Source organism: Lepidochelys olivacea, assembly GCF_965140295.1.
Source record: "Lepidochelys olivacea isolate rLepOli2 genome assembly, chromosome: 1".
In the NCBI taxonomy this organism is placed as follows: domain Eukaryota; kingdom Metazoa; phylum Chordata; order Testudines; family Cheloniidae; genus Lepidochelys; species Lepidochelys olivacea.
Window position 1 is genome coordinate 121,107,203 of NC_140411.1, and position 13,272 is coordinate 121,120,474.

General features: G+C 45.6%; 1 protein-coding gene across 1 annotated transcript in view; it reads left to right on the plus strand.

Moving 5' to 3' along the window:
• The first annotated feature begins 1,483 nt into the window (after positions 1-1,483).
• The window catches only part of CRACDL (CRACD like), a 99,699-nt gene continuing 87,910 nt past the window's right edge, over positions 1,484-13,272 (plus strand). The window contains exon 1 of the mRNA XM_084646274.1: positions 1,484-2,078. The gene's annotated coding sequence lies outside the window, so the exon portion shown is untranslated. The remainder of the gene's footprint in view (positions 2,079-13,272) is intronic.

Sequence of the window (13,272 nt, forward strand, 5' to 3'; positions counted from 1 at the left end):
ACCCTGAACTGAATGGACCTTCCATGGGACCAAAACGGTCTCTCCATGATCTTATTGCTAAACTGCCACATATCGGTATCAATACTAGTTTTTTCTTTAAATGAATATTTGTCTTCTAGTCCCTGAAATGAGTGGTAAGCTACTAAACAGCCATCAGCCGATAGTGAATTGGATTCCAATCTGACTAAGCAGATTCCATTACCAATCCCCTGAGCAAATCAGTCCTCCAACTCAAATTATAATTAAGTTTTAAATACTAATTTAGTGGCTAAAAGGTTCCACTCTACCCTTGGTGTAGCAACTCCAACTGATGGCTCTAGTTTAAGAACATAAGAAAGGCCATACTGGGTCAGTATCCTGTCTTCCGACACTGGCCAAGGCCAAGTGTTCAGAGGGAATGAACAGAACAGGTAATCATAAAGTGATCCATTCCCTGTCACCCATTTCCAGCTTCTGGCAAACAGAGGCTAAGGACACCATCCCTGCCAGTCCTGGCTAATAGCCATTGATGGACCTATCGTCCATGAATTTATGTAGTTCTTTTTTGAACCCTGTTACAGTTACATCCTCTGGGTAGCAAAAGGCAATAGGTTGACTGTGCAGTGTGTGAAGAAATACTTCCTTTTGTTTGTTTTAAACCTGATGCCTATTAATTTCAGTTGACCCATAGTTCTTGTGTTATGAGGAGTAAAGAACACTTCCTTATTTACTTTCTCCACACCAGTCATGATTTTATAGACCTCTATCACCCCCCCCCTTAGTCATCTCTTTTCCAAGCTAAAAAGTCCCAGTCTTATTAATCTCTCCTCCTATGGAAGCTGTTCCAACCCCCAAATCATTTTTGTTGCCCTTTTCTGAACCTTTTCCAATTCCAATATATCTTTTTTGAGTTGGGGCAATCACATCTGCATGCAGTATTCAAGATGTGGACATACCATGGATTTATAGAAAGGCATTAAGATATTTTCTGCCTTATTATCTATCCCTTTCTTAATGATTCCCAGCATTCTGTTTGCTTTTCTGACTGCCTCTGCACATTGAGTGGATGTTCTCAGAGAACTATCTACAGTCACTCCAAGATCTCTTTCTTGAGTGGTAACAGCTAATTTAGAGCCCATCATTTTATATGCATAGTTGGGATTATGCTTTCCAATGTGCATGACTTTGCATTGATCAACATTGAATTTCATCTGCCATTTTGTTGCCCAGTCAGCCAGTTTTAGACTGATCCCTCTCTACTGGCAAACACCAACTGCAGCTACCTGCCCAAAGCACCCAACCAACAGCAACTCCAATGCTCTCTTTAACCCAGCAGCTTAACCACAAAGAGCACATCAAACATGACTGAAGGCAAGACAAGAAACTGGGTTTAATCTGCAGCAAGGGAGCTTTAGGTTAGATATTAGGAAACACTTCCTAACTAATTTATAAGGGTAGGCTTCCAAGGGAGAGGGCATGTCCTCCTTACCTTTCTACACCGCGGTAGTTACACCCTGAAGGCATGTTAAACATGCCAGAAATCTGGGTGCAAAAGCGCCAGCTCAGAAATAGCCCTTTCCTTGACAACGTCGCGCGGCCGCGCGGCCCTGGTTTGGACCCTCCCGTTGCTCGGATGAGCCGAGAGGGTAAAATCCCGCGCTCCCGGCTCGGCCAACATTCCCCTTGGACTTTGGGCCCCGGCCAGTTGGGTACACGGGGACTGGGGCTGCCACACCCTCCCCGTCCCCGGCCGCTTTTCCAAGTAACGTGGCGGCGGGGCCGGGGCCTGGCAGAGGCTCCCCGGGTTTGGCTCGCACAGAGGGGAGGCTGGAGCCCCAGCCCCGCAGCCTTGGCGCCCGCGGCGGTGATTGCCGGCGCGTCCCGCCCACACCCTCCCCGGGGACTCCTCTGCTCCGGCAGCGCCAGCTCCGCTTCCTCCTTGGCCCAGCTGCGCGGGCGGGGCAGGTTCTCCGGCTCCCCGCGGCCGCTCCCGCCGCGGGCGGTGCGAGCCCGGCTGCCGCTCTCCTGCCTCCTGCCGGGCGCTCGCCGGACGCTGATGCGGGGGCGGCTGCAGCCTTGGTCTGACAGCCAGGAGGCAGGTGGGTGCCGGCGCCTTCCCTTCCACTTAATGGGGTGACCCGGCCGCTGCTGAGCCGGCCGGCTCCCTCCCAGCACTGAACTGGCCCGGGCTGAGCAGGGGGCCCGGGTTTGCCACGCCACCCCCGCTATGCTCTCAGTGGCTGCCCCCCCCCCCGGGTCGTGTCTCCCCAGCGCTAGGGAGAGGAGGCTGCTTGTCCCGAACCTCCTTAGCAGCGCGTAGCACAAGCCTCCAGCGGTTGCATGACTCTGTGCAGTCAGCAAGGGGAGTTCCAGCCCAGCCTGCCCCTCCGGCATAGGTGCTGGAACCAGGGGTGCGGGGCTGCTGCAGCACCCCCTGGCTTGAAGTGTTTGCCACATACTCCGCATGTATACATGTTCTGAGGGAGGCTGCCATATCGATGGCTCTCAGCGCCCCCCACTACACACGTTGTTCCAGTGCCCCTGCTCTCGGGCAAAGCTGTTCTGCAGGAAAAGTTGTGGGAGGAGGCGGTGAAGCTTTGCTATATGCGGCCCCGTCTACACGAGCATTTTCCTTGAAATCTCCCACTGTTGCACTACCAACTCTGAGCGGGACTGGGCATGGACAGTATAGTGGTTACAATACCAGTGGGTGTGAGAATAAGAAACGTGTAGAGAAAGGGCCTAAAATAATGCCACTGTAAGATATTGTGGAGATATTTCTCTGGAGTTGGTGCCGGGGGCAGGAAAATAATGCAGCAAAATTGTTTGCAAAGGGAGTGGTGTGGGGATTGCAGTTAATTGGGGAGGCTTTCTGCATTGTCAGAGGGTTTTTGCATGCCTTTCTTGGGTGCTTGCTGGTAACACTCAGAACAGATGCTTTGGAAATGAACCGCTGCTGTCTTTGTCATCATGTATACTTGGGGACAGAGGGTGCAAGAAGCTACCAGTCTGATCTTGTAGCATTTTCTACTCCCCTGTGTACATGCGAATGAGTGCATGAAGAGCAAGGCAGCAAAGAATGAGGGTCCTTCTTCCTTACAGCATGTAGAATGCTTCAAAGCCTTTGGGTCACATTAATCCCTGACAGGTCTCAGAGTAGCAGCCGTGTTAGTCTGTATCCGCAAGAAGAACAGGAGGACTTGTGGCACCTTAGAGACTAACCAATTTATTTGAGCATGAGCTTTCGTGAGCTACAGCTCGCTTCATCGGATGCATATCGTAACTCCTTTGAGGATTTCCCTCTCTAATGTACTGTATAGTTTTTACAATCATTGGCTAATGTATGCCTAAATTGAATTTATTTTGGAAGGGTACTGAAAGAGAGCTATATATGTTTATGACACAGATTCTGTGTTTCTTACAAACCTGGCACTTGCAGAGACTTCAGTGGGAGCAGAATGCAAGAAGTGCAGGCTCATTCCCAAAGTTTTTAGGAGGCCAGAAAGATTTTGTATTTCCTATTCTTTGTATGTAGTCAAAAGGCTCCAGGGCGATGGTAAAAGCTTTTTTATACAAAGCATATAGTGAATGAGGTACTTACAACATTCAGAGTTGCAACAGACATTTCAATTTAAGGTGTAGAAGAGACCCTTCTTGCAAGGCACTTACAGATTTAATTTTCCATGTACGTAGAAGATTTTTGAGTAGTTTATATTTCGTTGTTAAACATTCATAGTAAACATTGAAAGTGAATTTGTATGAGTCTATAGTTCTTCTAAGTTTATACCTTTATAGAATGTTCTACATTTCCTTTAAACTGTGCAAGATGTGTACAGCTCTGAGGTTTCTTTTGTAGTGCTGAAAAGCTATAGCTTTCTCTCTCATGTTTGTGTAACTACTTATAGCAAGAGTAAGTTGCAAAAAAATTTTACAGAAAAATCTGCATGTATCCTGAAATTGTAAGATCTCAGAGGTGGTTGTGTGCATGCATTGTGAAATATTGCTAATCAAGTCACTACTTCACATTCTTATATTGTTTTGGTGTGTCAGTTTCTAAAACCACACACTTTTTTGCAATAAAATACAAGTGTGGTGTAATTTAATTGCTATACTTAAATATTGGCTCTGGTAAATGCAAACTATCTGTAGACAAGTCTGTTAGAAATTACAATCAAAGTTTTAAAAAATGCCGGGACAGAGAATGTTTTGTTTTTTTTGTTTTTTAAACACCTTTCTATCTTGTAACTATTAACATACATGAACAGCAACAAAATCATTTAAATTATACAAATTTTTAACTTTATTACCACTCAGATAATAAATTCACATTTCCACCCAAGGATTTAAAATAATATTCATAATAATCCCCACATATCTCACCTTTTATTCCACCTTTTTCAACCTACAGAATATAATGAGGGTCTCAGGTCTGTAGTTAGTGACAACGTGAATACCAGTTTAGAAGGTCTAGTCTGTTGTCTGCTGCACGCTTCATCTAAATGTAAATAGTTAGTCTAATTTACACATATGAGACCTTCCAGAAATTTTTCGTTTCTACTTTTTTGCCTCTGTAAATCACATAATAAAATCACATCATAGCAGCAGGCTATATATGTCCCTTCGTATGGGAATCATGTGCCATGCTTCACTTCTGTTTATCCCCTGTATTTGCCACCTTTAAAAGACCCATTTATGTTTGGTCAGCCTCATATTATTGTCTGTATATTTATTTTTTTCAAACTCCAAAAATGGTAACTATATATTGTAAAATTCTATTTGATCCTAATATAAGGTTATCTATCATTTCCATTGCAATAATTTTCCAGACCTCGTTTCTCCATGCCCCTAACCTTGTGGGATCAGTCCTTTTCCAAAAACAAGATATAGTTAGTTTTTATTTAAATTTCAGAAGTAAGCTCACATCAGCAGTTTCCACAGGGCAAAGATTAGATTAGCGGGGAGAAAATGGTATTATTATTACAGGCACTTGCCTTTTAGCTTTTTAATCATTGAAAGAAAGCAATTGCATGGTATCTCTGTGGCCTTATCATAGGGAAGGGAGCAGGTGCATTCATGTTGACTGGGCAATGAAGCAAGAATTCTGCTTGCTTTTATTGCTAGGTAATTAATTTGTTTGACTGTTATAAATATGAAGCAAGACACGATAGAGAATTTGCATTTCTGTTTCTTTGTTATTGTCATCTTGCAAACTCTCCTTTTAAATTAAAAAAAAACTTTTTAAATATCTGTATATATTCTTCCAAGTTATTGGACCTGATAGTTCTCTCACAATGATGTAGCCCTGTTGGCTTTGGTAGAGTTACTCCTGATTTACACTTGCAGGAGGAGGAGAATCAATGCCCCCTGATCCATGAATGAGCTCCACCCAGTCAGAGGGGTTTACTCATTTGGTGCTCATTGCATCAGAGTGCTAGTGACATTCCAAGCCATTCCCTCCAACAGGAGGTGATACCAACAGCATATCAAATGTTACATAATTTATAGATATATTATTTATAGTCATGATGGAAGTTTATTAAGCAATTGATAGAAAAGAAGATATGTCTATAATGGCAAAGACTGGGTATTGAACTGTTGAAGAAGCAAAATATGATTAAATAATCAAAACATCTCAGCCAAATATTTATTGTAGTGACAAAGCTGCATTATAGATGCAACAGTGTTAGTGTGGTATCGTCCACAGCTAATGATATAGGGCCAAATTCTTCTTTGTGCTAAGACTGAATACATGGGTATTGAGTATGAGCTCTCCAAAGGCATCAAATGATGGAGATCATAAGAACATAAGACCCGAAGGGACCTCTTTGGACATCGGGTTCAATCCCCTACTATCTCAGGCAACCACATCGTATAATCCCACCCATGCTCTCCCATTTCAGGCTGCAGAGTACGAGCAGGAGCTGATCTGTGGCAGACCCACACCAGCCAAAAGCCAACTCAGAGCTACTGTGGATGGGGATCCTTCGGAGTGTACAGAGGGTGAAGATTCCTTCCCCTCACCTCTGTACGGACCCTCTGCTGTCCAACCCCCCGCACAGCTGTAATGCGTCATTTCTGCTGCCCTTTGGGGTTCTGCTCACTTGGGGGCAGGGAGCTAGATTTGGCTCAAGACAGATATCTGTTAGCACCAAAATCATTTATCTTTCTGTATTCAGATATCTAAAAGTGCCTTCTCTGAGTCCTAGGTGCTGTTGAACTGAACATGTTTGTTTTGGTTTGCTGAGAAACATTAAAATACACTAATTTGAGCACAATTATTCTTGTCTCAAATTAGCAGACCAAAGCTAGTTCTTGCTAGGATTTCAACACATTCATTTACTACACCAGTCTCCTTCTATAACTTTGCAGACTCTGAAATACAATTAATAATCCCAAAGTAAATGCAAAGTTAAACATCAGGTAAGTTAATTTACTGTGCTTCCAAAGGTCAGTATGAAACAGCCCAAAATATTAAGTATGTCTTGTCTTATTGTAGGGATTTAACGTAATGCACTATGACATAGAAAATAAAGCTCAGCATAAGCTCAAACAAAATGTTCAGTGAAGGAGAGCACTTTGGCATTCATTTCACTATCATGTTTCTAGGATGAATTGTCCCTTAAGGAAGATAGATATATAGATATATGGATTTCCTGTCGCTGTGGATCTCTGTTTACCATCAGGCCAACAGAACTCATTTGGAATCTCCTCCCACTTGTGCAATTTTGGGTTCTGGGGATTTTATTTTCCTCACTCCACCCTTTAAATAGTGGGTATTTAACTAATACCCCAGGCCCAGTGGAATCAGAAGCAAGCTTGATTTGAACTCTATAGTTGGGGGCTCTGGATTCTACTACACTACAGTGCAGAAGGCTAGAGATCCACTGACAGCTTCAGGTAAATTTAAAATGGAGGTTTTTTCAATTGAATTAAATATGTAAATTAAATATAAATACAATAATTACAGTAATCCCTGTGTAATTTATTTTGATAGTAAATTAATTTTCTCCTATCCATCAATTTAAAATGTCCATTGTAGTGCAGAATATTGAACTGAAAATGCCTACATCTATTGGATAAATTATCAGAGAGGGAAGATGGAAATCTTGGCAGCTAAGTAAGGACCAGTGGGAGTCTCCTGCCACCTGGAGAATTGTGGGAGGCAGTTTGGGATTATGGGATTGTCTCACAGAAGTCTATGGAACTACAATTGGTAATAAACAGTGTACCTGCAATAAGTATTTGCAAGACTGGGCCCTTATTCTAGAGCGTAATAATTCCGTTCCTGAAAATATGCATAGATTTATATTAGGGCTGTCAATTAATCGCAGTTAACTCATGCAATTACTCAAAAAAATTAATTGCAATTAAACAATCACAGTTTTAACTGTACTGTGAGGTAATAGAATACCAATTAAAATGTATTAAATATTTTGGATGTTTTTCTACATTTTCATATATATTGTATTTTGTGTTGTAATTGAAATTAAAGTATGTAATTTTTTATTACAAATATTTGCACTGTAAAAATAATAAACAAAAGAAATAGTATTTTTCAATTCACCTCATACAAGTACTGTAGTGCAATCTCTTTGTCGTGAAAGTGCAATTTACAAATGTAGATTTTTTTTTGTTACATAACTGCACTCAAAAACAAAACAATGTAAAACTTCAGAGCCTACAAGTCCACTCAGTCCTACTTCTTGTTCAGCCAATCGCTAAGACCAACAAGTTTGTTTACTTTTACAGGAGATAATGCTGCCCTTTTCTTAGCCCTGGTCTATACTAGGACTTTAGGTCGAATTTAGCAGCATTAAATCGATGTAAACCTGCACCCGTCCACACGATGAAGCCCTTTATTTCGACTTAATGGGCTCTTAAAATCGATTTCCTTACTCCACCCCTGACAAGTGGATTAGCGCTTAAATCGGCCTTGCCGGGTCGAATTTGGGGTACTGTGGACACAATTCGATGGTATTGGCCTCCGGGAGCTATCCCAGAGTGCTCCATTGTGACCGCTCTGGACAGCACTCTCAACTCAGATGCACTGGGCAGGTAGACAGGAAAAGAACCGCGAACTTTTGAATCTCATTTCCTGTTTGGCCAGCGTGGCAAGCTGCAGGTGACCATGCAGAGCTCATCAGCAGAGGTGACCATGATGGAGTCCCAGAATCGCAAAAGAGCTCCAGCATGGACCGAACGGGAGGTACGGGATCTGATCACTGTTTGGGGAGAGGAATCTGTGCTATCAGAACTCCGTTCCAGTTTTCGAAATGCCAAAACCTTTGTCAAAATCTCCCAGGGCATGAAGGACAGAGGCCATAACAGGGACCCGAAGCAGTGCCGCGTGAAACTGAAGGAGCTGAGGCAAGCCTACCAGGAAACCAGAGAGGCGAACGGCCGCTCCGGGTCAGAGCCCCAAACATGCCGCTTCTATGATGAGCTGCATGCCATTTTAGGGGGTTCAGCCACCACTACCCCAGCCGTGTTGTTTGACTCCTTCAATGGAGATGGAGGCAATACGGAAGCAGGTTTTGGGGACAAAGAACATGATGATGATGATGAGGTTGTAGATAGCTCACAGCAAGCAAGCGGAGAAACCGGTTTTCCCGACAGCCAGGAACTGTTTCTCACCCTGGACCTGGAGCCAGTACCCCCCGAACCCACCCAAGACTGCCTCCTGGACCCAGCAGGCGGAGAAGGGACCTCTGGTGAGGGTACCTTTTAAAATACTATACATGGTTTAAAAGCAAGCATGTGAAAGGATTACTTTGCCCTGGCATTCGCGGTTCTCCTGGATGTACTCCCAAAGCCTTTGCAAAAGGTTTCTGGGGAGGGCAGCCTTATTGCATCCTTCATGGTAGGACACTTTACCACTCCAGGCCAGTAACACGTACTCAGGAATCATTGTAGAACAAAGCATTGCAGTGTATGTTTGCTGGCATTCAAACAACATCCGTTTTTTATCTCTCTGTGTTATCCTCAGGAGAGTGAGATATAATTCATGGTCACCTGGTTGAAATAGAGTGCTTTTCTTCAGGGGACACTCAGAGGAGCCCATTCCTGCTGGACTGTTTGCCTGTGGCTAAACAGAAATGTTCCCCGCTGTTAGCCACGGGGAGGGGGGAGGGTTGAGGGGGTAGCCACATGGTGGGGGGAGGCAAAATGCGACCTTGTAACGAAAGCACATGTGCTATGTATGTAATGTTAACAGCAAGGTTTACCCTGAAAGAGTGTAGCCACTGTTTTATAAAATGTGTCTTTTTAAATACCGCTGTCCCTTTTTTTTCTCCACCAGCTGCATGTGTTTCAATGATCACAGGATCTTCTCCTTCCCAGAGGCTAGTGAAGCTTAGAAAGAAAAAAAAACGCACTCGCGATGAAATGTTCTCCGAGCTCATGCTGTCCTCCCACACTGACAGAGCACAGACGAATGCGTGGAGGCAAATAATGTCAGAGTGCAGGAAAGCACAAAATGACTGGGAGGAGAGGTGGCAGGCTGAAGAGAGTAAGTGGCGGGCTGAAGAGAGGGTTGAAGCTCAAATGTGGCGGCAGCGTGATGAGAGGAGGCAGGATTCAATGCTGAGGCTGCTGCAGGACCAAACCAGTATGCTCCAGTGTATGGTTGAGCTGCAGCAAAGGCAGCTGGAGCACAGACTGCCACTGCAGCCCCTCTGTAACCAACCGCCCTCCTCCCCAAGTTCCATAGCCTCCACACCCAGATGCCCAAGAACGCGGTGGGGGGGCCTCCGGCCAACCAGCCACTCCACCACAGAGGATTGCCCAAAAAAAAAGAAGGCTGTCATTCAATAAATTTTAAAGTTGTAAACTTTTAAAGTGCTGTGCTTAAAGTGCTGTGTGCCATTTTCCTTCCCTCCTCCACCACCCCTCCTGGGCTACCTTGATAGTCATCCCCCTATTTGTGTGATGAATGAATAAAGAATGCATGAATGTGAAGCAACAATGACTTTATTGCCTCTGCAAGCAGTGATTGAAGGGAGGAGGGGCGGGTGGTTAGCTTACAGGGAAGTAGAGTGAACCAAGGGGCGGGGGGTTTCATCAAGGAGAAACAAACAGAACTTTCACACCGTAGCCTGGCCAGTCATGAAACTGGTTTTCAAAGCTTCTCTGATGCATACCGCGCTCTCCTGTGCTCTTCTAACCGCCCTGGTGTCTGGCTGCGCGTAACCAGCAGCCAGGCGATTTGCCTCAACCTCCCACCCGGCCATAAACGTCTCCCCCTTACTCTCACAGATATTGTGGAGCACACAGCAAGCAGTAATAACAGTGGGAATATTGGTTTCGCTGAGGTCTAAGCGAGTCAGTAAACTGCGCCAGCGCGCCTTTAAACGTCCAAATACACATTCTACCACCATTCTGCACTTGCTCAGCCTGTAGTTGAACAGCTCGACTACTGTCCAGGCTGCCTGTGTACGGCTTCATGAGCCATGGCATTAAGGGGTAGGCTGGGTCCCCAAGGATAACTATAGGCATTTCAACATCCCCAACTGTTATTTTCTGATCTGGGAATAAAGTCCCTTCCTGCAACTTTTGAAACAGACCAGAGTTCCTGAAGATGCGAGCGTCATGTACCTTTCCCGGCCATCCCACGTTGAAGTTGGTGAAACGTCCCTTGTGATCCACCAGAGCTTGCAGCACTATCGAAAAGTACCCCTTGCGGTTTATGTACTCGGCGGCTTGGTGCTCCGGTGCCAAGATAGGGATATGGGTTCCGTCTATGGCCCCACCACAGTTAGGGAATCCCATTGCAGCAAAGCCATCCACTATGACCTGCACATTTCCCAGGGTCACTACCTTTTATATCAGCAGATCTTTGATTGCGTGGGCTACTTGCATCAAAGCAGCCCCAACAGTAGATTTGCCCACTCCAAATTGATTCCCAACTGACCAGAAGCTGTCTGGCATTGCAAGCTTCCACAGGGCTATCGCCACTCGCGTCTCAACTGTGAGGGCTGCTCTCATCTTGGTATTCATGCGCCTCAGGGCAGGGGAAGGCAAGTCACAAAGTTCCATGAAAGTGCCCTTACGCATGCGAAAGTTTTGCAGCCACTGGGAATCGTCCCAGACCCACAACACTATGCAGTCCCACCAGTCTGTGCTTGTTTCCCGAGCCCAGAATCGGCGTTCCACAGCATGAACCTGCCCCATTAGCACCATGATGCATGCATTGGCAGGGCCCATGCTTTCAGAGAAATCTGTGTCCATGTCCTGATCACTCACGTGACCGCGCTGACGTCGCCTCCTCGCCCGCTATCGCTTTGCCCGGTTCTGGTGCTGCATATACTGCTGGATAATGCGTGTGGTGTTTAATGTGCTCCTAATTGCCAAAGTGAGCTGAGCGGCCTCCATGCTTGCCTTGGTATGGCGTCCGCACAGAAAAAGGGCGCGGAAAGATTGTCTGCCGTTGCTCTGACGGAGGGAGGGGCGACTGACGACACGGCTTACAGGGTTGGCTTCAGGGAGCTAAAATCAACAAAGGGGGTGTCTTTACATCAAGGAGTATTTCAGGCAGGACTTCACGGAGGGTTCCAATAAGAAATGGTGCACCTAAGTTATTGTTCTTATTGGAACAAGGAGGTTAGCCTGGCCTCTGATTGATACATGGCTAGATTTACCTCGCTGCACCTTCTCTGTGAGTGACTGCAGTGTGACCCAGAGGAACGAGTCCCCTAGACAGGGGAGGAGGCAAATGAGTACAAAACAAATCTGGTCTATTTCTTGTTTTGATCCACTCCATCTATCTTTTACATCTTTGGCTGGCAGCAGACGGTGCAGAAGGACTGCATGCCATCCACATCTCATGGCTGCTCGGCAGAAGATGGTACAGTACGACTGCTAGCCATCCTCATCTCTTGCCTGCCTGGCAGAAGATGGTACAGTACAACTGCTAGCAATCCGTATCGCCTGCCTGCTCACCATAAGACGGACTGACTGCAGGACTAAAGAGAATGACTTGGTCAAGACACTCCAAATTTAGTCCCTGCGCCCATGTCTGTCCAGGCGCTCCCAGCTGACGTGGCCAGGAGCACCTCAGACATGACGATGACGGCTGCCAGTCGTACTGTACCATCTGCTGCCACAAGGCAAGGGGTTCTTGCTACTGTGTAGCAATGCCGTACCGCGTCTGCCAGCACCCAGGAGACATAGGGTGACGGTTACCTGACCGGGCTCCATGCTCACCGTGGTATGGCATCTGCACAGGTAACTCAGGAAAAAAGGTGCGAAACGATTGTCTGTCCTTCCTTTCACGGAGGGAGGGAGGAGGGGAAGGGGGGCCTGACGATATGTACCCAGAACCACCCGGGGCAATGTTTTAGCCCCATCAGGCATTGGGATCTCAACCCAGAATTCCAATGGGCAGCGGAGACTGCGGGAACTGTGGGATAGCTATCCACAGTGCAATGCTCCGGAAGTCGACTCTAGCCTCGGTACTGTGGAAGCACTCCGCCGAGTTAATGCACTTAATGCACTTAGAGCATTTTCTGTGGGAACACACACACTCGAATATATAAAACCGATTTCTAAAAAATTGACTTCTATAAATTCGACCTTATTCCGTAGTGTAGACATACCCTTATTTACAGTGTCACTAGAAAGTGAGAACAAGCATTTGCCTGGCACTTTTGTAGCTGGCACTGCAAGATATTTACGTGCCAGATATGCTAAACGTTTATATGCCCCTTCATGCTTCGGCCACCATTCCAGAGGACATGTTCCATGCTGATGACGCTCATTAAAAACATGTGTTAATCAAATTTGTGACCGAACTCCTTGACGGAGAATTGTATGTCTCCTGCTCCGTTTTACCCGCATTCTGGCATATATTTCATGTTTTAGCCATCTTGGATGATGATCGAGCACATGTTGTTCATTTTAAGAACACTTTCATTGCAGATTTCACAAAACGCAAAGAAGGTACCAATGTGAGATTTCTGAAGACAGCGACAGCACTCGACCCAAGGTTTAAGAATCTGAAGTGCCTTCCAAAATCTGAGAGGGAAGAGGTGTGGAGCATGCTTTCAGAAGTCTTAAAAGAGCAACTCTCCGCTGTGGAAACTACAGAACCCAAACCACGAAAAAAGAAAATCAATCTTCTGCCAGTGGCATCTGACTCAGATAATGAAAATGAACATGTGTCGGTCTGGACTGCTTTGGACTGTTATTGAGCAGAACCCGTCATCAGCATGGACACATGCCCCTTGGAATGGTGGTGGAAGTATGAAGGGACATATGAATCTTTAGCACATCTGGCACATAAATATCTTGCGACGC